The sequence below is a fragment of the Zeugodacus cucurbitae genome, chromosome 5 (genome assembly GCF_028554725.1).
Source record: "Zeugodacus cucurbitae isolate PBARC_wt_2022May chromosome 5, idZeuCucr1.2, whole genome shotgun sequence".
NCBI lineage: Eukaryota > Metazoa > Arthropoda > Insecta > Diptera > Tephritidae > Zeugodacus > Zeugodacus cucurbitae.
Genome location: NC_071670.1, coordinates 74,652,341 through 74,667,671, shown reverse-complemented (window position 1 = coordinate 74,667,671; position 15,331 = coordinate 74,652,341). Strand labels below are relative to the sequence as shown.

At 30.2% G+C, this 15,331-nt stretch overlaps 1 long non-coding RNA gene across 1 annotated transcript; it reads right to left on the bottom strand.

Annotated features, from left to right (window-relative positions):
* Window positions 1-11,495: 11,495 nt before the first annotated feature.
* Window positions 11,496-15,057, bottom strand: LOC114804069 (uncharacterized). The gene is made up of 2 exons (XR_003752361.2): window positions 14,583-15,057; window positions 11,496-11,785 (listed from the first exon to the last, which is right to left on the bottom strand). It is a non-coding gene; the product is annotated as an uncharacterized LOC114804069 (long non-coding RNA).
* Window positions 15,058-15,331: the final 274 nt, after the last annotated feature.

Below are 15,331 nucleotides of genomic sequence, written 5' to 3'. Positions count from 1 at the left end.
ATTTAGTGTTTCTGGCGTTTTTCGTTAGTGAGTTAACGCACTTTTATTAATTTCCGACCTAACCTTTGTATAGGAGGTGGGCGTGGAATGTAAGGGAACCAATTGCAGAAAGTTTGGTTTATATAGCTTTTTTGGTTTGCGAGATATATATATATATTGTAAACCTATTTGGGAGCGGGGCCAAGCCCACTTCCCCAAAAAAATTACATCCAAATATGTTTCGTCAAGATATCTCAATTTTTACTCAAGTTATCCGTTGCACGGACGTACGAAAGGACAGGCAGACATTCGGATTTTGATTATTGTATAAAAATTGCATTATGTTGCGTAGAAGAATAAACCGTGAAATAAGAATGTAACGTTATTCAACTTGTTGCGTTGCATTATTTTTTAACCACGACAACAGCACATCTTAGTTGTTCCAGAATTAGTCATGTTTGTTTAGAAAGAACGACATATTTTGTGTTACAACATAAATTGTCATATAATGATGTTAGTTTTCTTTTCAGAAAGAACGACAAATTTTGTGTTAGAATGACCTGATATTGGTGAAAAAAGAATTAAATTTTGTATGTTGCTTATTTTCAGCAATAACGAAAGATTTAACTTATGACAACGATTTTTATTTATATTTTCCACAAATAACGACATATTTCGGAGTGGGTCACGTTTATGCCAAGAAAAAACTTTAGTACACTCTATTTAGTGCACTTATGCTCAGCGTTTTATTTAATATATTACGTGTCACTGGTTTATTTAAAAAGATAATAGATGCGATTGATTTTAACTTGAAATAAATTACAATTAAATACATACCTCTGAAGCTGTTCGGAACTAGGGGTTAAAAAAAAAACTTTTATTGCGCAAATTAAAGTAATTATCCACAAAAGAAAGAACACTATTGCACATGCGTAAGAGGATATGTTAGCCCACGGTGGAACATCTGGATAGCTAGTTCGATTGGCTTCTCTCCAGTGCTTGGCGAATCGAGGATAGCTATTATGTGATTAATTTACAATATTAATCCACTCGTCTGACGTTGCGCTGAATATATAGAGCAAATATCTTTCATATTTTATATTCTTTTATTATCTTTCAATATTTTTCACAGAGTTCTAACACTAGTTTTTGGCTTCAGAATTCGCAAACATTAGAATTTCGCTGCTTATATATACCCATAAGTTCGATATTCTCTATATAAGTAAATTTAAATTTATTTATACAAGTAAATTATTAGTTGAATCCATTGTTAAAATATTGCTTGTAAACCACATTAAAAGATCAGTATCACTGTATCAGTTTAATATACACACACATAAGTATTTAAAGTGGCTTAGATTTATGTTTGCATTTTAGTTAAACTCAAATTCTATCGCTCAATTATGTCATGATAAGACACAGGCACATTGTATGGATTGGTTCGTGCTGAGCATTCTTACTCATTTGCTTACTAACTACAAGCTAAAGAACAAGTTTCAATTACGGCTGCAAACAACCATCAGGTTAGTTGCCTGGCTTACCAATGGAAATATGAGGATGGCGTTAAAATCCCTTTAAATTAATGCCACGCGTATTAAATGTGCGTCGGTTCCTTTATTCTACATTTCTTCCAGTTCTTCCATCTTTCGTTTATTGTTGCTATGAAAGTAAATCCCCCTTTCGAGAATCAATTTATTGATGCTGTTCTTTAAAGTTGTTTTAAAATTTATTACCATGTACACAACGAGTATATCCGAGTTTGATCTTTATACCTACTAGTAGGTGTGAGCTGTTGAGTCAGTTAAGTAAGAAAATGTACGATAATGGTATTTTATTCTTACCACGCTTAAATCATTTAATGTGGGCCAACAAGTCCCAATGTGTACGTTGATGTGAGTATACGACCAAAAATAAAGGAACATTTAACAATAGAATGCAAAGGGTTGACATAAAATATAAACCTTTTAATTTGCTTGTAAAGAAATTTTGTTATCTTCTATACTATGTTGTAAAAAATGTAAAAAGGGGGAGCAGTTAATTTCTTCTATAAGTTTGAAATTATCTTCATACTAAGTTTTGGTTAATCTCGTTTAATATTGTGAAATTGAAGTTGTAGAGGCCTATTTTAGTCATTTCATTTCGCCAATAGATTTTATGTGGTTTTGATTGATATATAGAGCGACTATACTTGATTTAGCTTCGTTTGTTTGTCCTACACACAGTATCTGAAATGAACTTAGCATTTTTGGAATCATTTGATAATTATCATATTCCAATATAGCTTTTCATTTAATTTTAATTGAAATAGTGGCACATATGTACATACATACATATTATAGTGTAGGTATCTTTTATCATATTTCAAAGAAAGATTGGTTGTACTTGTGAAAAACATTTAAATATTTGTGATAAACAAAACTTTAAGAATATGTTGTGTTTACTTAAAAACAAAGGAACCGGCTAAATGTACACAAACAACTTGAAAACAAGAATATAAAAATGCGATCGACATTCAAATTTATGTTCAATCTCATAAAACGCGATAAATGTCCAGAGAGCACTGCTAATGGATAATATCGTTAAATACCTCTTAAGTGCTTTCAACGAGTTTATGGTGTCAACGATGTTCTTTTGTATTTATGTTTTTTGAAATCAATTAAAACTTATGTCGAATTAAATAGGTGAAACCCTTTTGTTATGATGCCTTATTAAATCTTTCCCGTCGCAACAAGCAGAACATTACTACCTTATCACCGCCTTATTACCTTTTTTGTACAATTCTTTTATATAATGCTTAATTTGAATATGTATATATGTATGTACATATATGATCGTTTTAATTTAAATACAAAGTGTTTTACATATAAATATTATTTAGTTTGAAATAGTCCCAAATGCTGTTAGCTATTGACATAACAACTATTATAAATATAAGTACGTATGTAAATATGTGTCGACAATAAAGGTTTAACAAGACATAATCACAAAAGAGTTTTTCATATTTAATATTTTTATAGCAAATTTCATTAATTTTCAAACCATATTATTCAAATAATGACTTTACTATAATACTAATTTCCATTAAAGTCATTTAAAATCTTTATGGTCCGAACGCATAAATATGTAATAATTATATTTTTGTCAGAAAGGTGTTGAAGTAGAATTAATGCTCCCTGATCAGCAGGATGGCTCTAAAATGAATAAGTGCAGTCAAATGTGTTTCCGACTATATAATTTATACATTTACGTACATACAGAATTACACGTACTATCCCTTAATACACCAAAACCAAAAAAGCCTGCTGTGCTGTATAGCGGTTACTAATCACAAAAATGTGTACAACTGTTTAAAAAACCTTAATGTACATCTAATAGCAAAGTTGGCATTACCCTGCTGGTAACTCAAAGTAAACAGTTGCTGTATCCAATTACGATCTGTAATCCCGTCGAGTGGTGTGGCACGCTTCACCAATTTGCTTATTGACTCAACAGCTAAACACAAATGTACATATGAAGGTACATATAAGATGTGTATGAACACATACATATATATAGTAAAAGCATCGATATATTCTAACTGCCTGACTGCTCACAGGACAATACATTGAAAGAGCGAATTATTTCAATGTACGTACGCATTTAAATTTAATTACATCAATGCCTCTGCTAATTTGTCAATTGCCAATACAAATCGCAGAATGTATGGAAAAATAATAATTCAACAAAATAGTTTACTTAAATACGACGACGAAACTATGGGGAAGATACAAATAGAACAATCGAATATGTATAAACTTAACCGTTCATATATTTGGTATTCGGTATAACGTAAGGGTAGGTAAATACTGAGTTTGGTTTTTTTTTTTAATTATGCACTGAAATCTTTCGACACATTAAAATATTAATTACTGTTATACATATATATATGTTATACATATATATCCACTATTTTTTTACAATACCTTAACAAGTAAAATGTCAAAAAAAATTTCATTGACTTGTCTCATTGAAAGTTTCCAGAATTATCAACATCTCCTAAATTTATAATATATAATTTAATAACATTGAGTTTTATTTCTAGCACATGTACTCAATGTTTATTCTCGTTTGATCAACCCAAATTATATTTTATAAAAATATTCGTGAAGTTAGTGAATTTATTTGACCTATACTGTGTGAATTTAAATATATTTTTCATATTTCATATTTCTGGTTTGGTCAACCCAGCTTGGTCAGCCGGATATATATTATGAACATATTCCTAATGTTAATAAAATTATTTGTCTTGTTCTCAGTAATAAAAGTAAATCCAGTGTGTGAGTATCTTAATTTTGTAATTCTTTTTTGGGGCGTGAAAACCAAATTATACTATTTTTTGAACACTCAGACGGAAAGTGTAGGTTTTGTGTATTAGTTTCCCTTATGATTCTAAATTTTTTGTAATGAAATTAAAACACCGCTTTCTCATTGAATTACTGCAACTTTTTTTATTATTCTAATTTCTAACTTGTCCATCAGTCAGTTAATATAATATTAATATATGTAATAACGTAAAATTTGCCCGACCCAGTCCACCGTAAAATTTTAAGCATTGCATCTGCAAGTCAAATAAATTCAATTCAGTTTAAAGTGAAAATATTAAAATAACTAAATGCGGGTAAAGTGTAGTCGTCATTTTCTAGTGCTCGTGCACTAATAAATAATAATTAAAATAAAGTGTAATTGTAGTAAATATTTGATTTTAGTAAAAAAACACAAGGTATAGCTCCAAGCTAGAAATAAGGACAATGTAAGTAAAGCCTTTATTAGAAACAAATACAAAGTTATAAAACACCGTGACTAATTAAACTTAGCCACGGTTAATAATGAAATCGGTTAAATTGTCATTACGAATTTATATCGCTGATATAGAGTATTATAAGGGTTACTTTACGTGTGAATACTTATGAATTTGGTTACTTTTTTACTTAAATCCATATTAATATTATAAATGCGAAAGTAACTCTGTCTGTCTGTTACTCTTTCACGCCTAAACGGCTGAACGGATTTTGATGAAATTTGGTATGGTGATGGATGATAACCTAGAAATGGTCATAGGCTATAAATAATCACGCCATGGTTCTTACGGGGTAGGCAGTAGGCGGATAACTAAATTGAATTAGTGATTTTTTATGGTTTTTGCTGGGAGTTTTGCTCTATCATGCCTAAACGGCTGAACGGATTTGGATGAAATTTAGTTAGGAGATATTAATAATTAACATTTTGTTTTACTTCTAATTTACAGTTACATAAATATAATATAAACATGAATTGCTGTTCGTTAGTATCGCAAAAAGTCGAGAACGGCCAAACCGATCTGGCTAATTTTAGTCTTGAAATATTCGTGGAAGGCCAGGAAAAGATTAGACAGTGAGTAAATATGGAAAAATTGAGAGGAAGATAATAATAAGGGAATTTTATTCCAGTTGACAAGAAAAACATAAAAAGAGAAAACAAAAAAATAATATTTTGAAGGTTGTCATTGTTGCTTTGTTAAAATATTTTTGTTATTGCTCAATTGTATAAGGTTGTATCGTTTGCCCAAAACAATTTGTAACAACTAAGGAAAGGCTAAGTTCGGGTCCAACCGAATATTTTATACTCTCGCAATTTATTGATGTAATTTTATTAAGATAACACACAATTTGACCTACATATATATTCGGCATAACGCCCAATAGAAAATCATCATATATAGTATATAAGGGCTGATGTAATTCCAGAACCAATTTCACTAATTTTCGGGAATAGGGGCATCTTGGCACCTGTTAGTAGGCAAACAAACGGCACATTCGGCCTTGAAATTACTCCTAAATTGCAAATGAACGAAACACCAGTTGGCAAAATCGCAAAAATAGCGCTATAACGAAGATTTTCCAAATATTCAAGAAGTCGCTGGAGGTACTGCACAGGACTTTAAAAGATCTTGATTGTCGATGAACGTTTATGGTGATTTACGCCAGACTATTCCAATTATTCCTGGATCAACTGTTACTGACGGGCTAATCGCACGCTAACATATGAGTGTTTTTGCAACAATATCAAATTGGGATTGTAGAATCAGTTGGAAATGGTAGGGTCGCAGTTAACACCTCAATAGATTAATAGCATTTCCAACAGATTTCTGTCACTTCATTGACTCGAAAGAGAAGTTTTCCTGACATGAAATCAATATAATAACTATAAATGACTGATTGAATGACCTATATTGATGGTCAAAAAAATATATCGATGATCTTAATGCGACAATTTAGAATTTCGGTCCAAGAGAGTTTACACAGCTACAAACTAGGATGACGTAGTCAATTATCCCAAACTATTTAAAATTGCCTGAACTATCAACACTCACTTTGCAATTAAAAGTAGTGTCAGTTGTCATCATGCTGCGTAACATAAATCGACCTCGAGTAATCAATATCGTCGCCGAAGCCAAGATTGGACCAACTTAATTTAATGTATACCTAGCCACAAAAACGTGTGGCCGGGTCTGCTAGTGATAATATAATTTAATAAAAATCCTCAAAAGTACACTTTAACCAAAGTTTATATCTTTACATAACTATGTTGCAATACATACATATTAGCTTTTATGAACCACAATAAAGGATCAAATAAAATTATTTTGTAGAGGAGCGAAAGTGTTCTCATATGTATAAATATATATATGTACATTGATATTGTATAACAAAATGTAGAACAAAGTACTCATATTACAAAACAGCAGTTGACAGTGAAAATTGTTTTCTGTAGCGAAATAAATGAGGGTGTAAGTATATGATGAGCCTACTTCCAGGTCGGAAGTAACGTTGTTAAATATGCACCACTGATTTACCATGATTCAAGCAGATTTTTTACTATGAATAAGTATTACATTTTCTTCGTAAGTAACTGCTCACATTATTCGATGATAGTCCAATTACTGGGGGATTTATAGCTTTCGGAAGTGTGTTTAGAAGTTTTTATTTTGCAACAATGGTTATGCGGGACAAATTGAAAACATAATTTATTGCATTTGTTGTATGTTTATACAGATTGGTGGTTGTTCATACATGAAGTTCTCTATTTTGTTGAAAATGCTGCCACCATTTTTTATATTTGGCACGTGATAGGAAGTTCAAATGTATGATAAAAGATTAAAAAACTATGTGCAAATAACATCACCCAGATCATTAACTTCATTGTAAAGCTACAAATATCCTTCCGAAATAATCCCTTTATCCCTTTACTAAAATGTACTTAGTGCTTTTGGTTGTATTAATCGCATTCTATAAAAATATTGTTTCTGTCCCACTTTCGATCCCTTTTTATCAGCCAACTTTCAGTAATTATCAATCAGTTCTTTAGAATGTTGTAAGTATTATATTTTAAAAAATCTATGCATTTTAAATACAAACATCATTTATATACTCGTATTATGGAAAGTTATAAAAATTTGTACAGTACTTTTCCGAAATATCGAACACATTAATTGTCAGGCCCGTTCTTTACATTGAATTCGTTAATTCGGGTACTCACTTAGAGGTTTGTTTTTTTTTTCAAAAACATTTAGTTAAATATCCGTAAATTGCAGTTTAATAAATTGTTTTATTAAATTATTTGTTAAAAAAGAAAAACCATAACAGAAATAGAAATTACAAATCCCCGATGTTCGTTATTCGGTTTTCGTTAAAACGAATATTCGTTATATATAAAAAAAAACTAATGTTTTTATATCTTCTACACGTGTTTGTGTGTAACGTTTATTATTTATTTATTATCAAAAAATATCTTGCTCAATATTATTTATTTAACCTATGTTTTTATCGAAAATGCCAACTGTTAGCCAATGCAAACTACAATAATGTATGTGAATGTATTGGGAGATAGTGAAATATTGTGCTATTACATATTCCGAATAAAATCAATTTCGTTATTTTTAGGAAAACCTTTCTTTCGTTTTGATGTGGGGGCAGTATGATGAGTGAGTAATGGAATAATCATCAAGTTTAAATCCAATTTCGAAAGCCAGAGGTATTTTGTTAAAAGATTTTTGGGCAAATACAAATGTTTGTGGTGAACAACTAAATCAAGTAAAATTATATTTAGTTTGAAAATTTTGGCTTGACAAACGGTCCACGTGAAATGTTTCTGCGAACATGCAAATTGTATAAGTATACATATCTATGCTTTTTTTTTCAAATGTGCCGCAAAAGGAAAGAAAAAGCAAGAATTTAGAAACAATTTCGATTTTCTCATAACGATCTCATCGGCGCATACATTCATACATTTTCTCAAAAGTGATTCATATGAAATGAAAATGTAATAAAACCGCCATGTAAACAGGAAGAAATGTGCAAAAGAAAAACAAACAATAAAAGTCGTTGTGAAGGCAGCGAATTGGCAGACGAGAAAAATATGTAATACAATTAGGGTGGGAAATATATTGCCGATTTACTTAAAATTTTATGTTCTTTCTGCAAGAGGTGGTGAGAAAAAACTGAAAACGGCCAGCGTGCGACCAATAGGTTTCGTTAACCGTAAAATATTGTATCCGAAAAATAACAATGAATGCAAAGCGTTGCAAGTTAAATAAGGTGTACTCGAAAGAGCTTGTTGCTTTTGTCTTTTTAACAACCATTCGTCTCAATTTAGTTAGAACTTACGTACTTATGTATGTACATGTATATATATTTAAAAAGGTCATTTGCTACGTAGAGTGAAAATCATTAATAAAATAACAATTGCAACATACCACTTGTAAATCTACATGGTGAAATAGCTATATTTATATACATAAATATTTTTTTTGCATGAAAAAATTCATTGAATAACAGCTGCAGAAAGTTATTTGCGAGCTTTTATTGACTTATTAAGCTATGTTATTGATGTTTCAATAGAAGTACTCAGATGTAAGTAATGAAGTACTGAGCCAACTCGTGTGCTAGTACTTTGTGGGAATTGAGTACAATGCACAAGTATTTACTTTGTTATATATGAATGTGCGCTACTTGAAAAATACAAAATATCATATTTTTACGCCGATTACCCATTCTCAAGAACTTCAACCGATTTCAATGAAATTCGGTATATAATATTTTCTTGACACACTGATAACACGGAAATCGGTTCATAATCACACCTACTTACCATATAACACAATTTTGTATTCGCGACTCACTCACACTGTAAATCATATGTACATCAAATATAGGTTACCCTATTTTTCATTCAGTCTTTAAATGTTAAAAAAGGAAAATATTTAATTAAACAAAAGTAAAATGAGTTATGAGAAACAACTTGACTCACCACTTATGGGTCAATAACCATATCTATCAATATCTTAGGAACTACTCAACCGATTTCAATGGAATTCGGTATATAATATTTCCTTGACACCCTGATAACACTGAAATCGGTTCACAATCATGCCTCCTTCTCATATAACTCAATTTTGAATTCCATCTTATTCCTTCACTTTACAATATATACTTAAGGAACCAACGAAGATAGCGAAATAAAACTTAACACAAATACTGAATATGATCTGTGGCATTAGTCGTGGAAAATTTTTCGAAATCGGACTATAACTTTACAAGACCCCAGATATCGAACAATTAATTTTTAATTTCTCACCCAAAATATCGGTAAAACTCTAAGATAATTCAAAGAATTTTTTTCTTCTAATAGTGTGTCTCTGTACTAAAATTGGTAAAAATTGTGTCATAACTTCCCCTAGCCATATTCCTTATATTCGGATTATCAGAGTTCCGGGGGGCTTTATGCCGCATACATATATCGGTTAATATGTGACATATTTTAGCAAAATTAAGTGAACATATATTATGTATGATGATTTTATTTATGACGAATATATAGTTCAAATTGTGTGTTATCTTAATAAAACTATATCAATATATTGCGAGTGTATAAAATATTCGGCCTTTCCTTTTTTGTTTTGAAACATGGATCCTTTCAGGAATTGTAAGATTCTTTTCCAAAAGCTATTTTCGATTTATTTAAAGATTGTTTTACTTTTCAGAAACATGTTTTGCATATACATAGAAAAATTCATAAAGTCTTGATATTCACGCAATGTGTTTGTAATGCATATTCATTTTCATTTTAAACACACCTAGTTCGGTTGAGTCATAACATAGCTTCCTTATCCAATTTTACACACATTATTTTAAGAAAACTTTTAAAGAAATCGTTTTTAATGGGGCGTTTTATTCAGATGTGAACATTAAACCATGCGGAATGAATTTTATATTTCAATATAAAACATTATAAGAAATAAAATTAAAAAAAAAAAACAGTGTTATGAGTCACTAAATAAAAATATCAAAAACAAAAAGCACAGAAGTGTTTACTTATGTAATATCATAAATGTCGTACAAGTGTAAAACTCAACAATTATTAATATAAAATTAAAATTAAAATTAAATTTAAAATTAGAGGGTTTCGGGCTATATGTTTTTTTGCTAACTAACAAACAATATCAGTATGATTTAATTCTTCCCCTCTTGTGGTCGTCTGTATTAAATGTTGAATCAACCAATTGAAGTACAGTAGTTTTCCGAAATTACGAATATTCGTTTTAACGAAAACCGCTTATAACGTACAAGCTATATTTTACATTGAGAAAATTATCCAAAGAAGTATACCAACGAAGAGAACGACGATTGATCAAGTTTCTAAATAGCTATCAAAATTGACGAGTAATACTAATGAAAAAGATTGTGATCTCATATAATTTGAATTTGCATTTTAAGCACATTACTTCTTTTAAGGCAACATTTGAATTCTTCTGTTATGATTTTTCTTTTTTTAACAAATAATTTAATAAAACAATTTATTAAACTGCATTTTTCGGATATTTCCAATTATATACATTTCATAAACTTCTTTAGAGTATAATATTAATTAAGAATAGAAAGTCATCTGCAAAACTTTATGGATACCAAATTTTATCAGTGTGATATTTAATTGAAGTAACGTGACGAATAAAGAAAATACTCGAGATGCTTTTAACCGCGATAATTGCAAAGGCACACTTTTTCATTCGTTTTGGTATGCGGTGTACCTCAAATTCCCTCTACTGTGTTCCACTATTAAGAAATTCGATGCGGAGATTTTCGTAAAGCCAATATAACTATGGAAGCTCACTCCATGAAAATACATGTAAGAATCCGTCAATACTCACTTCAGCATCATTAATCTTTCATCATCTGTAACTTGAAATAGATGTATGAGGGAAATGAAATTATTTCTAAACCCTTCCTATATTTAAAAACTACTTTAGTACCTGTATATATAGGTACATATGTATAGATATTTGTAAATAAGCTAAAACTCATTCATTCGCACCGAACTGAATACATACAGTAGTTCTCTAATTTAATAATTATGTGTCCATTACTGTATTACTGTGCATATGTCAATGCATATCACAACACGTTTATTAAGATTAAATTTAAACTATTGAAAACGAATGTTTATTTAATTTAAATACTATATTAATTAATTATTAAATATTATACATGTAAAACAACCAATAAATTATTTATCACTTCTTATTATCCACATGATTGATTATAAAAACAACATTTTAGAATAAAACAAAAGATAAATTAATTCAAAAACATATCCTCGGTTTTGATATGAAGTCCTCATTTAGCAATGATTCAACTCGAGATGGTTAGCCAACTCAATTCGGTCTAAATGCTGTGCCCACATTCCGTTGATTATTGTCAGCTCCATCTAAAACTAACATTATCAGTTGTCAGATCTAAAAATTAAGAACAGAGATTAATGGGCATTTTAACAGAAAGTGTTGAGGAAAGGCTTTACAAATTTAAGATCAACGTCCCTAAATTACATCAACGCCAACTTATTGATGAACTCATATCGTCTCAGAGTAACCGATACAGTATACTCTCGAAAAGTAAATTCTCAGAAAGTAAATAATCGCGGAAAAGTTAATCACCTTTAAGATTACACATGCATCTCGAAAAAGTAAATTTTTTAATTTACTTTTCAGAGAGTGTGATAAAAAATTCGAAACGAAGAAAGCAGCGTTTTTTACGATGTTTGCAAAAACACTTACTCTCTTGTTTATCGCGTCTTTTTAGTAAATAAACTCTCCTACTTGATCCACTGGTTTAAAAATGAAAACGATGCAAATCATTGCAAAAGAAAAAAAACAAAAGAATATTCAAGATTTTTTCTCTTCATAGTAAATACATATGTATGTATGTAAATGTAAACATGTTTTTCATGTAAATCCATATGTTTTATTGAAGCAAATAAATGAATGAATTTTTTAAGTTTAAAAATGCATTTAATATTATAAAAACAGATAATTTATGTATATATTTGGAAAAGTAAATTACCCAAAATACCATTCGATTTACTTTTGGAGAGTATACTGTATTTATATTTCTAAAGACCCACAGTGCATATTTGTTCATACAAATACATGTAACACTAACGCAATATAACCCTATATCTAACTCAATTAGTTTTAGGTGTTACAACCAACCCTGGGAATGAAATATCTTCGAGTTACTACTGCAGACAATTTAAAAGATATTCTTTTGACACTCAGATTAAAAAAAAAAAATGGAAAATGAGATTCAATGAGATTCGGTACATAACATTTTATTGACATCCTAATAACACATATAAAAAATAATAAAAATAATTGGATATCACTACGCCCACAATGCCACGTTAAGTATAAAACTATAAAGTGCTATAACTAAGCCAAAAATTAATAATAACAGTTAAATTTGATACAGAGGATACACTATTGAGGGATCTATTTGAAAGCGGGTGTGTCTCCGCCCCGTAATAGTTGTATGTACGTAAAGTGCTTAACTCACTAAATAAAACAAAAAAACAGAAGCTCTAAATTTTACAGGAAAGATGGTACAGAATGCCTGCACTCAGATTGGTATCGAACATGTAGGCCTCATTGCTAATAGATAATTTTTTACCGAAAAAATCGATATATCTCTCAGATATTTTATAGAAATTCAGAGAGAATATTTTCTTCTAAAATTCCATATATGAACATAATTTAAGGATTTTCAAACTTCCAGTTCTTGTTGTTGTTTTTTTTTCATTCTCACTAGATGTATTCAAGATATAATTTGATGTCATATTATATTATCACTTGAAGAAAATCTTCAAATTATTTTTATGCCCCTTGTAATTATAAAAATAAGTAAACAATAGTTCAAACAAGTAGGTGGTCCATTTTCGTCAAAATATGTACAGATGTATGTGCATTAACCGTTCTGTATAGATTTAAGCTTATATGAAATATTTTCTGAAATGTTGAAAAATGTTTACCATATATATATTTAATATGTATATTCACAAATGTTTTATCTGCATTTGCAGCTAAAATTAAATACCTTAAGCTAAATTACATTAAACACGGTTAAATGCGCAACTGTTATAACGTTGTATATGTATGTGTAATAGTATTCAGCGGCAAAATTACCAAGCAGTCGATTATGCAGTTGCCTTTTCACAGTACTGTAATGCGGAATACGAATAAGTTCAGTTGTGTTCAAAATAATAATGGTGCGTGTGTTAGAGTCTTCTCAATGAAATTGGAAAAGAGACGAAATATATTATGGACAGATGAAAGTTAAGTCGTTCTTTGTTGAGGCAGAGGTTCACGACAGTATGTGCATCGTACACCGAAGACTGAATACCACCCTAGACACACTACAATAACTGCAAAACATGGAGAATCAAAAATATTAGTTTTGACTTGTCTTTTATTTTGACGGTGCTAGGCCCATATTTCGTATCGTTCAGGCAATAATCACTTTGGGTAATAGTGAAGGAGGCCGTTATGAAGACCCAATCAACTCTATGCCGCGTCCCTGTGAGCAAGTTTTATATAATAGGGACTTTTCGACCAAATACTGAAGTATATACTCTTCATATCACTTTGCAAAAGTGTATTAAAACAAAGTAATAGACATGCATGTAATCGTTTAATATTTTCATCTACACACATATGGAGCCATCCGACTAACTTTATAATTCCAATATATAGTAGTCGGTTCGAATGGTTAAAAATCCGTTCTACTTAATGTGTTATTTTTCAACTTTTTGTAAAATTGGTATTGGAATTTCCTCTTAAAATATATATTTCTTCACACTCACAATATGATGAATATGTCATAAATGTATATATCTAAGATTATCATTATGATTATGTTGTTGCATATGTACTTATATTGTAAATTGGTTAAATGTAAAATGAAAAAAATGTAATTGATAACTCTTGTACCGATCATTTGGCATATAAGCATCCTATATGAAGGTAATTTTTCTAACAGTCATGTATGTCAAAATAGTATTTTGTTGGCGAAGATATTAACATATTGTAGTATCATACATACAATTGTAAGTATATACTTCACTCATCTCACACAGAAACTTTAGGTATTAGGAATATTTGTACTATATGGTTTGAGTAGTTGGTAAATGTATTCCAAGGATTGAAAGTTATATACACAGCTCGATTATTTCAACTACATGAAGCGTCTAAATAATAATACCGTCGGTAGCCAGGTTTCTTTCCAAGTATTCGTTAGCATGCGATTGTAAATTAACATTGGAATACATAAACTATTCGTTTTCAATAACAATCCGAAACTAAGTCATCACTCTGCGGATACTTGAGCTTAAAACCAGTGAACGCTCCTAAAGGCAACGACGAATGTACAAATGTACGAGTGCACGAATACAATCAAATATCAAAGCAGTTCCACCAGAGTAGCGTTGTTAATCTTTTAAACATATTATTCACATGTCTCGTCTCACGTTGTCTCGTTTACACCAACGTGAGGAGTATACTTATTCACTAAAGGGTGTTGTACATATCCGCATACATAGGTATATGTATGATTATGGTACTATAATCTTGTTTCTCAATGAACTTTGTATGCGCATGCTTTGTATTATCCTACATAAGTAAGCTGTTTGTATTTATCAGTATATTCTTAGTTATTGGTTGTAATTATTTCCAATTGACGTTCGTTAGTCACTGTTGGAAATAGAACTACATAGAGAATTAAAGTCTCAATCAACATGAAATACAAATACAGAGCTCCATATATTGTGAATATATGGTGAATTATTAATTACTATCATGAGGTGAGTTCTATAGGTGCTGAAACTTTGTACCCCTTAATCAGTTTGTTCAAAAATCTGTAGTTTTTCCTCTATGTTGAGTTGGAGGGAACAAATTTCCTCCGGCAATAATGTAATTTTGTTATTAAATACATACATATATTTGTATATGCAG